Below are 14,117 nucleotides of genomic sequence, written 5' to 3'. Positions count from 1 at the left end.
GTGGTTAGAAGTTCGGGAAACTCTCTTGCCCTTGGCATGGGAAACTACCCCCAAACGGCGGAAGTATCTGTTTTGATTAACGCAATATAATTCACAAAGCAATATGAACCAAAGCAGTAAACACATATAATTCGTATCCACAGGATATGTGGCCTGTACTTGAAAAAGTGTCATGATGATCTTGTCGTTGTTAAAAGATTCCCGATTCCTGATTCAATTATATGGGAGGAAACTGCCCAAGAGTGGGGGGAAGGGGGTGAGGAGAAACACGAAAAAATGTATAGTCAATGAAGGAGTAGCGTACTGGGAGTCTAAGCGTGAAATTTCAGAAGTTGGACGCAGAAGGGAACCTAGAAAATTGGAATGATAAGGCTAGCCCTAAATATGGTAGGAGTCACTGAATTGAAATGGAAACAAGATACAGATTTCTGGTCAGATGAGTATAGGTTAAATCAAGATTAGTGGAAACTGATGTAATGGGAGTAGGATTTGTGATGAATCGGAAGACAGAGGAGACACTAAGGTACTATGCACAGTCCAACATCGACATCAAACTATCGATAACAAAAACAGTTCACCTACACATACCTATATCACGCGCAGAATTCTACCGTAACCAATACAGTTGAAGAGAAGCGAATGTCTCTGAAGTTGAAGAGATAAATACACATACATAGAAGGTACCGTTGTGGAATCTCCGATAACAGACGATATACTTCAGTTGATGGGTGAACGAAGGAAATATAGATATCCTTGGGATAAGACCGACATACATCAGTGTAAGCCCACGGAAGCTAAAGCTAAATGGTCACAGAAAATATGAAGAAATCAGAAAGGAAAAGGTCGTCGTTGGGACTGATTCAGCATATAGGATAGTCTAGGGGGAGAAACTGTTTGATGACGTGTCATAATAAGAACTGGCTATCGATATGGAAGACATAGTGGCTGCAAGTGTCAGTCCAAGTTTGACAGAGCTTTCGAAGACTTGAGACCAGAAAAAGGTGGAAGTTATGGCTAACATACACTACGTGATCAAAAGTATCCGGACACCCCCAAGAACATACGTTTTTCATAGTAAGTGCATTGTGCTGCTACCTACTGCCAGGTACTCCATATCAGCGACCTCAGCAGTCATTAGACATCGTGAGAGAGCAGAATGGGGTGCTCTGCGAAACTCACAGACCTCGAACGTGGTCAGGAGATTGGGTGTCACTTGTGTCATACGTCTGTAAGCGAGATATCCACACTCCCAAACATCCCTAGGTTCCATGTTTCCGTAGTGATAGTGAATTGGAAACGTGAAAGGACACCTACAGCACAAAATCGTACAGATAGACCTCGTCTGTTGACTCACAGAGACCGCCGACAGCTGAAGACGATCGTAATGTGTAAGAGCCAGACATCTATCCAAACCATCACACAGGGATTCCAAACTGCATCAGGATCCACCGCAAGTACTGTGGCAGATAGGTGGGAGGTGAGAAAACTAGGATTTCATGGTCGAACGGCTGATCATAACCCACACATCACGGCGGTAAATACCTAACGATGCCTCGCTTGGTGTAAGGAGCGTAAACATTGGACGATTGAACAGTCGAAAAACGTTGTGTGGAGTGACGATTCACTGTACACAATGTGGCGATCCGATGGCAAGGTGTGGGTATGGCGAATGCCCGGTGAACGTCATCTGCCAACAGTAAAATTCGGAGGCGTTGATGCTATGGTGTGGTCCTGTTTTTCATGGAGGGGGCTTGCACCCCTTGTTGTTTTGCGTGAAACTATCGCAGCACATGCCTACATTGATGTTTTAAGCACCTTCGTGCTTCCCACTGTTGAAAAATTTGGGGTATGGCGATTGGATCTTTCAACACGATCGAGCACCTGTTCATAATGCACGGCCTGTGGCGGAGTGGTTACACGACAATAACATCCCTGTAATGGACTGGCCTGCAAAGAGTCCTGACCTGTAGAACACCTTTGGGATGTTTTGGAACGCCGACTTCGTGCCAGGCCTCACCTACCGGCATCGATACCTCTCCTCAGTGCAGCACTCCGTGAATAATGGGCTTCCCTTCCCTTAAGAAACCTTCCAGCACCTGATGGAACGTATGCCTGCGAAATTGGAAGTTGTTATCAAGGCAAAGGATGGGCCAACACCAAATTGGATTCCAGCATTACCGATGGAGGGCGCCACGAACGTGTAAGTCAATTTCACCCAGATGTCCGGATACTTTTGATCTCATGGTGTACATTCGGAATTTCTCAAATCATTGGTGGAAGTGGCGAACAAGTGACTGTTCAGGTTGCACAGTGTATGGGACAGCAGACATACCATCGGACTTTCGTAAAAATACTATCCACTTACCTTCTTAGATAGGATTAGTAGATAAGTGCGAAACTATCGTACGGTAAGTTTAACAGCTCATTTTTCAAAGTGGCTGACAAAAATAATACACAGACGTACTGAAAAAACAACGAAACTCAGGCACAATAAAAAGCATACTCCCTCATTCAAACGGGTCATTCCTGGCTTAAGAAAATCTACTAGCCTTCGTTTGGGTAAGAAATCAATCTATGATAATGTACATGCACATTTGGAACGCAGTACTCTATGGAAGTGAATAATGTCCTGAGGAAAACTCGGAAAAGGAGAAGGGCGACACGATTGAGAAATGGTGACGTAGAAGGATGCCGATAATTAGATGGACTGACAACTGAGGAGGTTTTCTCCAGAACTGGCGAGGAAAGGAACATACCGAGAACAAAACAGGAAGAAGGGACATGATGATAAGACATCTGTTGCAACATCAGACAATAACTTCCCTCCTTCTAGGCGCAGCTGTAGAGGATAAAACTTATGATGAAGACAGAGATTGGAATACATACAGTAAATAACTGCGGACGTTGAGTGCAAGTATCACTCTTAATAAACAGGTCGCCACAGCAGTGGAATTCACGACGGCCCATATCACACCAGTCAGAAGACTGATGACTACAAAAATAAAGTGAAACTGCAAAATTATGAGCACTATAGTATACTCTCCCGCGGATTATATGATATACATTAGTTTCTCACGAATCCTACTATTCCCATAAATTTTGCTACAGCCTATTTCGTTGCACTGAATTTCCTGTTTACATGAGTAAATTGTTTTGTTGAGCATAATGTGTGCGAATTCCATCTTGAGTGGAGAAATTGATGAAAAACTGCAAACGCGGCTGCTATGTAACCGCATTGCAAATGCCGACGGAACCGCGCAAAGCCTCTGTTAATCGATGTGGCCGAATTTTAGTTTAGATTCTTGGCACGCCTGGCACGACGAGAATTAGTATCGCTTTCGAAAGTTAAAACATCCGGTAATGTACATATTTATGCTGTTTTGTGGGATAAAAATTTATTTTGCTGCAGCCATGCCGGTACATCGAATGAGGTAAGATGATTAATCGAAACATTTCATAATGTGTTTAAACAGTTCGATTTTATGCATATTATGAGTGCTGATGAATTCCCAAAGGCACAATATGCTACTTCCTCTCCATCCTGCTAATATTGAACTTAGGGAGATGCAACAGTTTGTCGACCACGTGAACAATATGTATCAAAAGGTGTATAGTGGAGATGGAGAAGGACGGAAAGTTGCCTTTCTTAGCTGTCTTACTTTTTTTTAAAAAAAAAAAAAAAGTACAGGTGGAGCACTTCCACGCCCACACCGGCATGGTGGCCAACTCAAAAGGTCTGCTGCCATCTCTGCATAAGGGTTAGTTTTCACTAAAGTGAGGTGTCGCAGGATGTGGATACTGCGATGTTTGCGTACGTCTGGTTGAGGTTAACCATTGATATGCGCTCATCTGGAGATGGTCAAAGTCGAACGAAGGGTAGCGCTTTGAAGGGCAGAGATAAAAAAGTGCCAAGGCAGGAGCGAAGGGGAAAAAACCTCTGCGATAGTTTGGTAGGGTGGTAAGAGCAGTAGCGGATGTCTTGCTGCCTACGATAGGTCGTGCAAGGGTAGGCTTCGTTAGTAGTGGGTATCATGCATGTCGATACCTTTGACGTTGTGCGGTGCTATTGCTCGGCGGGTGCCGGTGTTGAACTCTCGATCAGCGTCAGCAACCTGCAACAGTTAGGTTTATCATCGTTTTTGTATCCGGTAGGTCATATATCGAATTCACAGTGTGGGGTGTTGTTGGCGAATTGTTTGTGCGTCAGTGGGCGAGCTCGTCGGTTTCCCTGCTGTGGCCTGTTAGTCGGTTCTAATAGCAGCTGGTAATTTCCAGTCAGCGTTACTGATATGCAGGGGCTTGCTGACGTTTGTCGCTTGTTGGTGTATGTTAGCTTGCCATAGGTGGCTATGCTCTAGCTAGTAGTGTCTTTGGCCGCTTGTGCTTCCACCTATGGTTGTGATCGTAGTTTCCCAGAGTAAGGACGAAAAGATTGTTGGAGTGTCTCGAGTTCCTGTATAGTTGCGTGGCGTGTTTTTTGAATACTTCCCTGAGGCTTTCAAGGCGGTATTCTCGGTAAAGTTCCAAGGTTGCGTGTGTAGCGTGGAGCGTTGCTAATGATTCGTAGCACTTTGTTCTGTAGGATCTGCAGGCGGCGCAGTCGTGTAAGAGGTGCATATCTCCAGACGGGAGCTGCGTACGTCATCAGAGGTCTAATCAGTGTCATATATATGGATCTCGACACCCTCCTATTCAGTGTGCTTTCCCTGTTGAGCATTGGGTACAGTTGTTTGAGCCTCGCGTGCGCTCTGTTGGCAACCTATTCGATATCTGTCTATTGTGTTGATGTTTGCGCATTATTTTCGGTCTGCATGTAAACTGAACTGCTTCGTATTTGTCAACGTTTATTTTAATACGCCATCGCCCCAACCAAGGCTCGGCAGTTCTGAGTGCTGTCTGTATTTGTGAATTAATGTTCGACGGTTTCCAATCTTGCACAAGGATGGCTGTGTCATCCGCGTCGATGGCGAACGTCGTGTTTTGTGTTGCTGGGAAGTCGTTAATGTACACGCCCTAGGATGGGCCCTAGGATACTCCCCTGGGGTACTCCAGGTTGGATACCATGTTGTGTTGATTGTTTGCCCTGCAGGTCAGCGTTGGGACTTCTGTTCTTGAGATATGAGTGTATGAGACGTACGAGTCGGTCTGGGAAACCAACTTCGCTTTGTTTGCGTATAAGGCCGTTGTGCCAGAGAAGGTCGAAATCTTTTTCGATGTCCAGGACCACGGCCCCTGTCGCTTTGTTTATGCTGTAGTCGTGTGTTATATGTTCGACTACGCGTAGGAGTTCAAATGTTTCAAATGGCTCTGAGCACTATGGGACTTAACATCGGAGGTCATCAGTCCCCTAGAACTTAGAACTACTTAAACCTAACTAACCTAAGGACATCACACACATCCACGCCCGAGGCAGGATTCGAACCTGCGACCGTAGCGGTCGCACGGTTCCGGACTGAAGCGCCTAGAACCGCTCGGCCACACTGGCCGGCGGAGGAGTTGTGTTGTCGAGTGGCGATTCCTAAAGCCGAATTGCTCCAGTCTTAGCGTGCCACTGGCGATGAAGTACCCAATGATGCGTTTTAATATTACCTTGTCAACAAACTTGCTGAGCGAGCACAACAGACTGACGGGTCGGTAATTTTGTGGGAAGTAGTGGTCTTTCCCTGGCTCCCTGAGCATCAGGACCATAGCCACCTTCCAAAAGTTAGGGAAGTGTTGGTGTTTTAGGATGGCATTCGTTAAGTGTGTAAGGTATTCTACGGCTCTATCCGTGAACTCCTGGAGGACACTGTTTTGAATGCCATCAGGCCCAGGGGCTTTCCTAGCGTTGGTATGCTTGATAGCCCATGTGATTTCGTTTGTCCTAATGCGTCTAATTTCGTCGCGCGCAGACTGGGCTACAAGTCGTGTAACCTCCTGGTCCGTTTCAAGTGTGAATACTGGATCTGAGGGAGCCAGATTCGGCATGAAAGACGCTACAAGTGTTGTGGCCATAAGCTCTGCCTTCTCCGTTGCGGAGTAAGCTGGGCCGTCTGGTCCTTGTAGCATGGGAATGTAATGTTTCTCCCTTGTGAAGTGTCTGTCTAGCTTCCACACGCCAGGATGTGTGGTATGTAGCCCAGCGAGTTTCTGTCCCCATTGGCCGTTTTGAAATGTTTGTATTTTATCCCGTATTATGCCCTGGAGTCTGTTGACGTGCAGTTCATAGAACGGGCGCCTGGTACGCTGCCAGTATCTCCTGATGCGGTTCCTCATTGAGATAAGGCCCAGGATCTCCTGAGGCAGGGCCGTCGAGTGTTGTTTTGGTGTTGTATGTGGAATGGCGTCAGTCATTGCGTCTTGGACGGCAGTAGTAAGAGCCTCCACAGCCTCATCGATTTGCTGCGTGTTGTTAATTTCATGGGTGTCAGGAATACGACTATCAAGCGTTTTCTTGAACAGTGTCCAATTCGCGAGCTTGTAGTTCAGTATCCTGCGTGGTTCTGTGCCCTATAGTGCCGGCCGGTGTGGCCGAGCGGTTCTAGGCGCTTCAGTCCAGAACCGCGCGACCGATACGGTCGCAGGCTCGAATCCTGCCTCGAACATGAATGTGTGTGATGTCCTTAGGTTAGTTAGGTTTACGTAGTTCTAAGTTCTAGTGGACTGATGACCTCAGATGTTAAGTCCCATAGTGCTCAGAGCCATTTGAACCATTTTTGTGTCCTGCAGTGTTTCTTCCGTGTGCAGTATTATAGGCATGTGGTCTAAGTCCAGATCGTTTTCAACCGTAAGGTCGAGTGTGCATGTGATGCCCTTGATGAGAGCTGTGTCTAACATGTCTGGCCTGTGTTCCTCGAAAGAAAACGGATGAATAACTCTGTCATTCTGTGTATGAAAAACTAACCCACGCAAATCTGTATCCCAACGTGCGCAGCTTTTACTATCCTGCTCAGAAGACTGCTAAATTGGACAACATATTACACAGAGCTGGGGATATCTCGGACAAGGAGCACCTCAGCTCAGAAATGAATCATCTGATTACAGTGTTCAGAAGGAATGGATATTCTGCCAACGCTATCAAGAAAACCTAAGCACGATGCCGGAGGACCAGCACTTCTCGCGGCTTCCATTCTGTGATTCAACAACCAGTAAATTAGGTACAGTTCCAAACAGGCAAAGAATCAGACCTGTGTTTCGCCCACCCAGGATATTCAAGGAAATATTGCGACCTGCCCGGCCCGAGAGTTCCAGGGATTTATGTTATTCCTTGCGAGTGCGCCAGCAGTCACGTGCTGCAGTCTGTGCGGACTGCTGACGGTCACTGTAGTATGGAGCATCAGCGTCACCTGCAGCACAGGAATTTTGAAAAATTAGCAATGGCTGAGCATAGCCTGTTAAATAAGCACGAGATTTTGTTTGAATGTACGAGAATTCTGGCTCAGGCTTGATACTGTGACTCGGTGATTAGAGAAGCAGTGGAACTTAACTCTCTGGTAATACATCGAAGGCAGTAAGACAGCAACGGGACATGATGTACTTGAATAATTAAAACTGAAACCAACTGATTTCATTTCAAATGTCGTTTTTTCAAAACATTCTACCAGTATCGACGCTAAAAAGCATCATCTGCAGGCCCCTGTATATGGAAACATACATAGCATGGTGGTGAAGTATAATGAGAGTACTGCCATCAAAAATCTCAGTTAGTGACTAAAACTGGGATAAATCATATCACAAAATTAGTAATAAATATGTGCTATCGTTACCCATACTAAAACAAATTCAGCATCTAATCTACATTGCTTTTTTTAAAAAAATCCAATGAGCACATACCCCAAAGACGTAATGTACGCAAGAGGAATCCACACCTACAACAAATTATACCAATAAAGCGACCAAGGTCACGTCTATCCCTAACCGGAACACTGCCAAATAGGCGATAAACGAATAATAAAACGAAGCAACCTAATAACATGAAACGAAAAGGCTGGAGTAAAGAAATGCAACAAAAACGAACAAACTTTCACTGGACAGTGCAAACCTACCGAAAGAATACCACATACTTTAATGACGTCAAATACGTAAATAATGTAAATCATTGGCTAAACCTAGTATACAAATAAGACTGAAGTCACAAAAACCTATGAACACACGCTCCATTGATATTACTGTACGGCAACCCAGTCATATCCCTAACGTCCACGAACACACTAGCAAAAGCATGATATCAGCATATAGCAACCCACTCATATCCCTATGGCCAGGGAACACTTTAATATAGCAATATCATCCGTTGTCGCAGATTGCAGCGAGCTCTCCCTAATTTCTGTGGTATCGGTTTGTGCTGTCGACTTTGTCGTGGCACCACGACCTCTGGACAACAATAACCAATCTAATAGAACGAAGGTCATAAACTGAAGCATTATGCCATAATGTAACTGATACAATACTGATTAAATTGTATCACTTACTAAATTTTAATGGCATAACGCCTTAGTTTACAACATTCATTCTACTTAATTGGTTATGAACGGTGTAAAGGATTGTACCTCAACGTTCTGTATGGATGTGTCATTTTAACAAAGATTTTAACAATGTGTTGAGCCATTATGGCGATTACACTAATCAAGAACATTTTATGATCTCGAGATATCTGGTGAGTAGCAGCCAAAATATGAAAAAATATTTGCCATGTTGACTTCAAGGATTTTCAGTCCTTAACATAAAAATTAAAATTTTGACTATCCAGGTTTTCAATGTGCTCCTGCTGTGGTCACTGTGATGTATCCCACCTTTGAGCAATTAAGTTTCAGAAGATTAAACTTCAGTCATTTTGCTACGCATCCATTCCATTGGAAGGATACAGTACACTGCCCACAAAGCTGTGTTTGGGCGTAAGCTTGAGGTTCCTTAAAAGGATTGCTAATGGGCATCCTGAATTCTTAAACAAATTTCGTGTAAATCCAAAACTACCATCGCCCGTTGTAAAACTGGTTTGCATGGCCACTTAACATTGGCCAGTGTTGTTGTAAACTGGTCTTTATGGGCGAAGCATCCCGTTCCTTAATGTAATTTGTTTGTAAAATTTAACTATCTGAAAAGGCTTCGCCGTCGTAGGCATTTATCATTTGGCCTCAAGGCCTCTGTGCAGTTATTAAGTGTAGTTACGTGTTTGATAAACTGAATATCTGGACTCTTAATTCTCTGTTAACAAGCAATGCTGTGTAGCAATTAATAATTATTGCTGTGACTGATTAGTACTTTAAATTATTTCGATAAGAAAAGCAAGGAGTTTTCAATTTTTGGTCCACCAAAGTGTGGCGATCTTCTTTCCTTTTTTTAATTACTACTTCGCATCTATGCATTTTAAGAAATGTATTTATTGATTTAGTGAGCCCTAACTTTAAATGAGTGATTCGATAGATGTGTATGTTTTAATAATTGTAAAGTGCTACATTGTTTTTTCATAATGAGTTACTGTTCAAGAATATACAGTTTTATTAACCCAGTACCTTACCACTCCCCTATTAGCTCCCTATTCTTTCACATTCTCCTAAAAGTTTTAACCCTACTTATATGAATAATACACTGAGTGACAAAAGTCATGGGATATATGATAAAGAAAGTAAGAGCCTACAAAATATCAGACCAGCTATGTGGCTGGATTGAAGAGTTTTGGCAAACAGAATACAGCATGTTGTTCTCAATGGAGATACGTCTACAGACGTTAAAGTAACCTCTGCCATGCCACAGGGGAGTGTTATGGGACCATTGCTTTTCACAATATATATAAATGACCTAGTCGATAGCGTCGGAAGTTCCATGCGGCTTTTCGCGGATGATGCTGTAGTATACAGAGAAGTTGCAGCATTAGAAAATTGCAGCGAAATGCAGGAAGATTTGCAGCGGACAGGCACTTGGTTCAGGGAGTGGCAACTGACCCTTAACATAGACAAATGTAATGTATTGCGAATACATAGAAAGAAGGATCCTTTATTGTATGATTATATGATAGCGGAACAAACACTGGTAGCAGTTACTTTTGCAAAATATCTGGAAGTATGCGTACGGAACGATTTGAAGTGGAATGATCATATAAAATTAATTGTTGGTAAGGGGGTGCCAGGTTGAGATTCATTGGGAGAGTCCTAAGAAAATGTAATCTATCAACAAAGGAGGTGGCTTACAAAACACTCGTTCGACCTATACTTGAGTATTGCTCATCAGTGTGGGATCCGTACCAGGACGGGTTGACAGAGGAGATAGAGAAGATCCAAAGAAGAGCGGCGCGTTTCGTCACAGGGTTATTTGGTAAGTGTGATAGCGTTACGGAGATGTTTAACAAACTCACGTGGCAGACTCCGCAAGAGAGGCGCTCTGCATCGCGGTGTAGTTGCTGTCCAGGTTTCGAGAGGATGCGTTTCTGGATGAGGTATCGAATATATTGCTTCCCCCTACTTATACCTCCCGAGGAGATCACGAATGTAACATTAGAGAGATTCAAGCGCGCACGGAGGCTTTCCGGCAGTCGTTCTTCCCGCGAACCATACGCGACTGGAGCAGGAAAGGGAGGTAATGACAGTGGCACGAAAAGTGCCTTCCGCCACTCACCGTTGGGTGGCTTGCGGAGTATAAATGTGGATGTAGATGTGCAGATCGTGGAAGTGTCGCATATATAAGGCATAAAAGGGCAGTGCATTGGCGGAATTGTCACTTGTACCCATGTGAATCATGTGAAAAGGTTTTCGATGCGATTGTGGCCACACGATGGAATTAACAGCCTTTGAAGGCGAAATGGTAGTTGGAGTTTGACGCATGGGACATTTCATTTCGGAAATCAACAGCAAATTCAATATTCCGAGATCACATTGTCAATAGTGTGCCGAGAGTACCAAATTTCAGCCATAACCTCTCACTATCGACAATGCAGTGACCGATGGCCTTCATTTAATGACCAGGTACAGCTTTGTTTTCATAGAGTTGCCAGTGATAATAACCTAGCAACACTGGATGAAATAACCGCAGAAATTAATGTAGGACTCACGTATCGTCCGCAGCTCGTGGTAGCGTTCTCGCTTCCCACGCCCGGGTTCCCGGGTTCGATTCCCGGCGGGGTCAGGGATTTTCTCTGCCTCGTGATGGCTGGGTGTTGTGTGATGTCCTTAGGTTAGTTAGGTGTAAGTAGTTCTGAGTTCTAGGGGACTATGACCATAGATGTTAAGTGTCATAGTGCTCAGAGCCATTTGAACCATTTTTGACTCACGTATCCGAAGGGACAGGGCGGCGAAATTTGAAGTTAATGGACTTTGGCAGCAGAAGAACGACGCGAGTGCCTTTGCTAACAGCACGTCATCGCCTGCAGCACCTCTTCTGAGGTCTTGGCCGTATCAGGTGGTCCCCCAACGACTGGAAAACCGTCCCCATTTCGGTTGGTGAGAGCTCATGGTAGGTTTCGGATGTGGTGCATACCCCTCAAGGCCATAGACCCATGTTGTCAACAGTGCACTGTGCCAGCTGGTTGTGGGTCCATACTGGTCTGGGCTGTGTTTACGTGGGATGGACTGGGTCGACTGGTCCTATGGAATTGATCACTGACTGTAAATAGTTATGTTCTACCGCTCTGGGACGATCTGCAGCCTTTCAGGGACCTCATGTTCCCAAACAACGATGAAATGTTTATGGATAACAATGGGTCACGTAACTGGGCCACAATTGTTCGCAACTGGCTTGAAGAAAATTCTGGACAGTCCGAGCAATGTTTTGGCCACCCAAATCGCCTCGCGTGAATCCTGCACTGGCAACACTTCCACAATTACGAATTGTTATAGATATATAATGGCTCAACATTTATGCAGGGACTTCCAACGACTTGTTGAGTTCATACCACGTCTAGAAGTTGCACTACGCCAGCCAAAAGGAGATCCGACACGATATTAGAAGGCATCCCATGATTTTTGTCACCTCATGTGTAGATATTTTAATCAGGAAATGTACTTTGACGATCACTGGCCAAGTCGTCTCATGACCCGATTAGGATCCCGATACTTAGTCAAGAATTTCTCTGTCTTTCCCTTCGGCGTGTAGGAAATAGTGACTAATACCCATTGAAGCATTGGATATTGTGAAAGATTTCCCAGACATTCCATGGGTTGTTCCTGTCATTCTAAAACCTATAACCTCACCATACTTTCTGCCATACTTTCCTTATTCTTTTTGTAAATTTTTAACTGATTCACAGTTAGGTCCCAATTTAGAAATCATGACATCAAAGGGGATGGCATTTTCCTACCGTACACGACGCTACACCGATGTGTACTTTAAGCATACTACATGTTGTAGATGTGTATCCCACTCACTATGACTCCAACATCATCCGAACAGATTTCACAAAGCTCAGTGGTACCGACTGACCGCCATGTCATACTCACCTGACAGACGTCACTGCATGCGGATTGGAGGGACATGTGGTCAACACACCGCTCTCCTAGCCTTTGTCAGTTTTCGTGTCAGTCACTATGCTGGCTGTTTATATAAAAACTCGACATTTTAGAGATGTTCCTATGAACTCGTTCCCTTCTTCTATTAGTTTGTGGGTAGAACGGACATGTCCATAACTTCTGGATATGAAGTACAGGGCAAACTGCTTCATCAAGGCCGATACAAAATTCGTACCTTGATCTATATGTAACGTAAAAGGCTCACCAGATTTAAGTATCCAGCTGTTAACTAAATCCTGGGCTAGAATCCACCATTGCCGAGAGCCTTAAAAACTGATCGATAACTGTCAGTACGTATTTATTTCTGGTGGGTGTCCTATTAAATGGTCCTAAGATACTAAGTCAAATCATCTGAAATGTTTTAATCACCTCTGGTAGTCTTTGCAAACGGATTTTGTGATGATTGAGATCAACTCTTCATGCACAAAGGTACAAAGTCCTTCCCATACTACTTGACATCATGTTATCTTGTTCTCCTTGAGAACCTTCCTACAACTTGTTTCTCCATTGTTCAGCATAATCCGGGACCTCGCAAAACATGGTCGTACACTTGTAGCAATATCTGGTCCTTCAGCGTCACTGGAACCACTATGCGTAGTCTGCATTTCGTCATTCTGCAGAGTAAGCCCTCGTAGCCTGTGGTTGTGACCTGAATACCTAATGGTCTTTGTCGACCCCTTGTGCTCTCTGTCCCTCTGTTACACTTTTTTCTAGTGTCTTCAGCACTGAAACCTTCCTGCTCAGAGTATCTGCATAAGTGTGGTTCTTACCTTGTGACCACATAACCAAACTCACTGAGTGTGAATGCCCGTCTTGTTAATCTACGTAATGGGTCTTTCAGCTCCAACAACCGTTTTAACGGTCCTTGGTCTGTGACAGTTTGGTTATTCCCTGTATTAGAGCCAGCACTTCCGTTTCTATAGTTCAGCTTCCTTGACACGTATGCCACTGGATGTTCCTGCCCATCGATATTCTGGCTCAAAATACAACCAACCATCCCATTGCTGTTAACACAGGAGAGGATAAATCTCTTCTCAAAATCAGGTAAGACCGGTAATGGATCATTAACTAACGTGGCCTTCAATGCTTCAAACCCAATTTGACATTCTGATGACCACTGTAACTTCTTCACACCCTTCCTCAACAATCAGAGCTAATGGTCTGTGATCAGTGAAATATTCCTTACAAACTTGCGAAAATAACTGCAAAAACCCAATAATGACAGTAGTTGTTTTGTAGGCCGTGGTGCTGCGAAATTGTGGTTTACCTCTGTTAGGCAAGAACTGGTTTGAACACCTATCCCACTAATCACAAGCTCAAGGTAGTTTACCCGTGTTTGTGCAAAATGGTACTTGTCTACGCTCAGCATCAGATGTGTTGATCATAGCCTGCTGAACATATCTTCCAAGTGTTTCACATGCTCTGGCATATCCTTCAAGAATATGATGATATCATCCAAATAAAATAATCAGTTTTTCAGCCTCAAGCCATGTAAGACTCCATATAAAGCCCTCTGGGTGGCGCGTTTTCCAGCCCAAATAGCATCCTTTTATACAGGTAATGTCCCCATGGAATCATGAAAGCTCTCTTTGGTCTATCTTTTGGAATTACCTCTATCTGGTGATATCCACTCTTAGATTC

The sequence above is a fragment of the Schistocerca serialis genome, chromosome 9, assembly GCF_023864345.2.
Source record: "Schistocerca serialis cubense isolate TAMUIC-IGC-003099 chromosome 9, iqSchSeri2.2, whole genome shotgun sequence".
NCBI classification, from domain to species: domain Eukaryota; kingdom Metazoa; phylum Arthropoda; class Insecta; order Orthoptera; family Acrididae; genus Schistocerca; species Schistocerca serialis.
Note: the sequence above shows the minus strand (reverse complement) of the source record.